The sequence below is a fragment of the Fukomys damarensis genome, unplaced genomic scaffold (assembly GCF_012274545.1).
Source record: "Fukomys damarensis isolate Sample0158 unplaced genomic scaffold, DMR_v1.0_HiC HiC_scaffold_3, whole genome shotgun sequence".
NCBI classification, from domain to species: domain Eukaryota; kingdom Metazoa; phylum Chordata; class Mammalia; order Rodentia; family Bathyergidae; genus Fukomys; species Fukomys damarensis.
The window spans coordinates 31263726-31269505 of NW_022900915.1; the positions used below are offsets into that span (position 1 = coordinate 31263726).

Sequence of the window (5780 nt, forward strand, 5' to 3'; positions counted from 1 at the left end):
CAGTCTAACCATCTGAAGGATGAAAGATCACATGTAGAGAGACACTGGACTGTCATTCTCTCTCATACAGCTGTATGAGTGAGCCCAAGTAAAGGCAGCAAAAGAATTACCCTGTCATGGGTTAGGAAATCCCAGCAAATTTTTCTGTGGCTCTTACTAGACCTAACAATGCTATGAAATAGGAAAAATTCAATTCATGCTAATAGACTGATCCTCAAGTATAAATTGCTATTTTTCTCCCTGTTATGTTTTTGTTTTCAACAGTTTACTTATTCATAAACATATATCGTGTCAAATAATATTTAGAAAATAGGTATTATTAGTTATCATTTGCCTTCTAGTATAACTACTATAAATTTTAAATTTACATATTTTGTCTTTCGTTTTTTAACATGTGATGATATAGATATAGCAGAGATTTTTTTTTTAATTTACACTTTAAATCTGGAATCACTTGTCCATGAATATTCAAATTTGACATTTGGACTTTAAGTTAGAAATCAGTATTTTTCCTAAATATTCTTTACTAGAGTGAAGTGAGCAAGGAGGAGAGAATGAAATAAGCTCCAGTTAAAACATCACAGATACCTATAGTTATTACCAAGTTCTAGTAGTTTTCTTTGGATAAGTGCTGTCTCATTTGATACAACCTTTAGTCAATTTCCATTGCCCTGAATGTGTTGTTTTTGATAATTTTGCAGTTTTATCATTGCTATTTGTGGAATGGATTTGCTGCATTTTCTCAATCAGCTGTTCTGGAAATCATTTCCCCAGTGATGCCTCAGTTCACAAACTCCATTGTGTTCTGTCCACGATTCTGGCCACAAACTTAACTAGACAAAACCAAATGAAATTTCCCCTTTTATTCAACATTGACCCTAGCCATTGAATTTGATTCACTTCTTGTCCAACCCAGTTTGCAACCAGAAACATGGAAAGAATTAAATTTGTGAATCAAGGTACCAACTGCACTACTATTTTGAGTGCTTATCTACTGCCTTCTAACTAATTTCCAAGTGATATATCAATATTTACCAATATAGATATATTTTAATTACAATGTACAGTATCATTCACCACCACTTCCTTTCTGTATCATCTCATCCTATCTTTAAAATACTGTTCACCTAAAAAAGATATTGTTCTAATTCATTTGTTCTGTTTTGTTTATTTATTCTGTCTTAAGTATGTTTCCAGTAATGTGTGTAATTTCTATGTTTTACTTTCATCATTCTGGAAAGTAAAGAAACTGTAGTACACATGAGTGCATTACTGACCGAAGAACTTTCCCTGCTGTAGATGGTCTAGCGCACAGGTCATGTATTCCATGAAAAAGAGCAAATGCATTTTGTGCTGGATCTTATAGAAGTATGAGCAAGGAAAACGGTGCATCAAACATGAAAAGAAACTAGAATAACTCTGCTACTGGCTCTGTGATGTATTAGGAATTACATTAAATGATTAAAGATAGAATTTCTTTTATGACATTAGGGCTTCAAGTCCACCAGCTTATGGGAGCAAGCTTGATATCATACAATGTGCATGCTGACAAACCTATATTAAGACACAATGAACACTGCACCAGAACTACAGAAAAAAAAGGCTTATCCTCAACTAAGAACTCACCATTTATTCATGGAGAGAATTTTATTATCTATAGAACTCAAAGAAAAAAAAATAGTCAAAGAAAAGAAATTTGTAGGTAAAATTGCAAAACATGAGAGTGTTCCATAGCAACTATTTAACCTCATATTTCATGCAATGAAAAATTTGCATCTAAAGTTAAAATAAACATATTTCAAGGTGAAAGCAATGTATGAAGATATTAAATTCTTAAAATAATATTAGAAATACTTTGAAATAAGAAAAACCACTTGTGAAAAATATCCACAAAATCTTTGGCATAAAATAAAACTACTGCCGGGTGTGATGGTGTACTCCTATAATCACAGCACTCAGGAGGCTGAGGCAAGAGGATCATTGCAAGTTCAAAACCAGCGTGGGATGAACAATGAGTTTGAGGCCAGAGTGAACTACCTAGCCAGACCTTGTCTTTAAAAAATGCATAAAACTATTAAAACCACTATGAAAATCAGTACGATGAGTCCTTAAAAAGCTAAAAATAGAAATTCTATTTGGCCTAGCTATGCCCTTTCTAAGTATCTTTCCTAGAATTAAGAGTTAAGCACATCATATTATAGTTATATACACATGCCCATATTTATAGCACAGCAACTCATAAGAGCTAAATCTTAGAAGTGGCCTATATGTCCATCAGTAGAAGCATGGATAAAGAAATTATGATATTTATTTACACTGGAGTATTACTCTACCACAAAGAAGGATAAATTTGAGTCATTTTTAGGAAAAAAGATGTATTTTGAGACCAGAAAGTTAAGTAAAATAAATCTGACATATAAACTTGAATAGTACCTGGTTTCAAAATTAAAGATGGATAATGAGAAGTAGGGAGATAGATCTTTTGCGAAAGGAAAGAGAACCAAGAGATGGAGGAAGAGGAAAGGAGGGAAACAGAAGGGAAGAAAATAAGCTACGTTATATTTATGTACCTATACCCACAATGAATGTAATCATTATGCATTGCAAATATAGACCAACAAAAATTTAAAAAGAAAAGAAAGTGGTCAGAGTGATGTGATAAATGTATTTGGAAGGTGGAGTGCATTGTGAGGAGGGTTAATGACAAAGTATCTTATTGTAATAAATGTTGAAAAACTTTAACTCATCACCAAATATTTTGATCATACCTCATATTTGCATAAGTAAACATTTAGATGCTCTAAGGTACTACTATTTGTAAATGGTTGTATCTAGTTCACTTAGGCAAACTTAACTCAAGGACTTTATGAATCCTTGAAGAAAAATGATGTGCTATTCAGTATAATTACATAAAAGTTGACTTACCGGTTTCCCAGGAGAAACCTGCTTCTGTGGGTGTTAGCTCACGTTGGGAGCAGAATAACCCCAGGCCAAAAAGTTCCTCAGTGGTGCAGAAACGAAGAAGGATGTTGGGGAAAGGCGACTGTTCATTTGAGAGCTGAGTCAGACCTGGGAAATGAGATGCCACTAAGAATCCAGGCCTCTAAGTCACCATGGGTATAGTATCTTTGCAGATGGAATCCAGTAACATGAGTAACAGAAATCTACTATCTCTTCTTCTCATATTTTAAGGTTCAAGCTAAATTATATCTGTGGTAAGAAGCCAGTACCTATTAAAGACTCACTGATTTTTTCTTTCTAATAAATATTTCCTAGATCCGGTAATTATATGATCTTCAAAACAGATGGAATTATATTTTGAGTTGTATTTAAATTGAATTTGAACACTTTTATTATTTTATTTATTTTGTTTTTGCTGTGCTGAGCACTGAACCCAGGGCATTTCATATGCTAGGCAAGCACTCTACCACTGAGCTATATCCCAGCTAAAATTTAATTTTATCAAAGTTTGAATATAAATAGCTTAAAAAGTCATATAATACTACAGAAATGATAATAAAAACCATTACTTTCTTCCTTCAACTCTCCCACCATTCATGATACCCAAGTACCTCTGCTGCAGAATAAACCAATTTCAGGTGTTTTAAATGTTTCCTCTTATAAATATTTCTAAATTTCTATGAAATATATTTAAGTTGTTATTTCCTGTTTTTTAAAATATTAAGCTTCTTGCTATGAAAGATAAAGATTTAGCTTTTATACTAATCCTGTACCTTACCTTCCACTTTGCATTTCCTTTCTCCCATCCTTCTTATGTAGCATGTATATAGTAACTTTTACTAAATAAATATTCAGCATTTATTTTAGAAAGGTTTACTTAAAATAAAATTTATTCCACACAGACCAATTATGGGAAAGATATTGCAAATGGCTACTTAATAAATTCAAATAAAGCGCCCTCTCCTGCAGGCTGTGTCCGCCATCTTCAGTGCCAGTGGGTCTTCTCCACCACGCCCTCCCCTGAGGGCTACACTGCAGCCATCTCCAGTGCCAGATAGGTAGCCACACAGGCACCCCCGAACCCCGCCCCCAACCTTCCCCCTCACACTTTTAGACCTCTGGATTGTACCAGTTTTGGACCTACTATGTAGAGGCAGAGGTGGTCATAAAGGGTATTTTCTGGCACTTTCAACTTTGAGCATCTGTAAAGAAGTTGTGGGGGAAACTTATAGTAGCATTGAGTGGAGTTCAACCCTTTAGGAGGTCGGGGAACTCAGTGTGGGCCTTGCAGCCCGAGCTCAGTCTGCTTTGTGGGGTTCTGCCACCAGCTAGCTGAGATCAGGGGACTCAGCTCTACAAATGGCAGCACATGTTCTATATTATGACAGCAGTGATATAGTCTGAAAGAGGCCCTTCAAACTCATTTTTGTTTCTTTCTTTTCTTCATCCTACTCTGCGAGTTCTTTTTTTTCTTTTTGTTTTCTTTCTCTAACTCAGTCTCTTACTCCACTATAGTATCCCTCATCTCTCTTTTTGTTTCTGCTCTTGTCCTGTTTTCTTCTTTTATTATTTTTTTCTCTTTTCTTTATGTTCTTTTCTTATGTTATTCTACCCCACTCAAGGGTTATTATATTTCTATTTTGTTTGTTCTTTTTGAATTTAACAATTTCCTGAGGATTGTCTGGTCATTCTACATCTTTTGGCTTCATATGAAACCTTTTCTAATTCTTATATTTATCTACTCCTCTTGTCTTAACTTTGTTTTAAGCCCCCATTGTAAATGGTAAATATCCTTATTGAAAAGTTTATTTATTGTAAGCATATTTTGGATTGCTTCTTGATTTTATTAAATTCATATGGTTTGAAGGTAATAGATTGATGACTACCATAAGTGCTCGGTTTGCAAATTGTGCTTCATTCTATTGTGGTGCTGATTGTATCAACTGGATTGTGATTGATTCAATGAGCTGTTGTCTTCAGTATTATGAAAATGAGAATGTCTATGAGCCATTAGAGACCCATGGGCTTCAGCCCAACTATATCAGGAAGATTTAAGTAATAACCTAAAGGTTAAACTAAGGACAACCCAACAACAATAGTAAAAATAAGAAGACACTTGAGCAAGATACAGGGACAGACTTCCAGTTCACTAATGGCAAACAGTGGGGCAGATGAGGATGAAAAGTCTGATAGTGAATCATCAGGACACCCTGAACTCAAGGCACAGGAAGTAACAAAACTGATCAATCAGGCTCTAGAGAAATATAAAACAGAAGTAATTTCCCAGATAATCATAGAGGTGATGAGCAAAATGAAAGTTATAATTCATGACTCTAGAACAGAAACTGAGAGGAAAATAGATGAGCTCAGAACCATGATAGAAGCCATGAATGTCCAGCATAAGAAAGAATTGGAAACAATAAGTGCCCAATACAAGAAAGAAATGGAATCCACAGGACAGATTCAAACAGATATCCAGGAGATTAAAAACTCCATTGAGAGTGTTCACAAAAGAATAAAAGAGTTCGAAGATAGAATCTCAGATATAGAAGATAAAATTGCAGTCGGTGACCATAAAAAGAGAGGTCTCTTAAAAACAGTAGGGGATCATGAGAAATTGATACAGCAACTCTTAGACTATACTAAGAAGAATAACATAAGATTGATAGGAATTCAAGAAGTAGTAGGAGAAAATGTAAATGACTTTAAAAAGCTGTTCACAGAATTAATTATAGAAAACTTCCCAAACAGAAGGGAAGAATTTGATATACAGATAAGTGAGGCATATAGGGCTCCAACTAACCATGATAAAAAAAAAA

At 34.4% G+C, this 5780-nt stretch overlaps 1 long non-coding RNA gene across 1 annotated transcript in view; it reads right to left on the bottom strand.

The window, feature by feature from the left end:
• LOC104862089 overlaps window positions 1–5780 on the bottom strand; it is a 423368-nt gene that overhangs the window by 88173 nt on the left and 329415 nt on the right. The window contains exon 3 of the long non-coding RNA XR_004518576.1: window positions 2926–3069. This is a non-coding gene — a long non-coding RNA (uncharacterized LOC104862089). The remainder of the gene's footprint in view (window positions 1–2925; window positions 3070–5780) is intronic.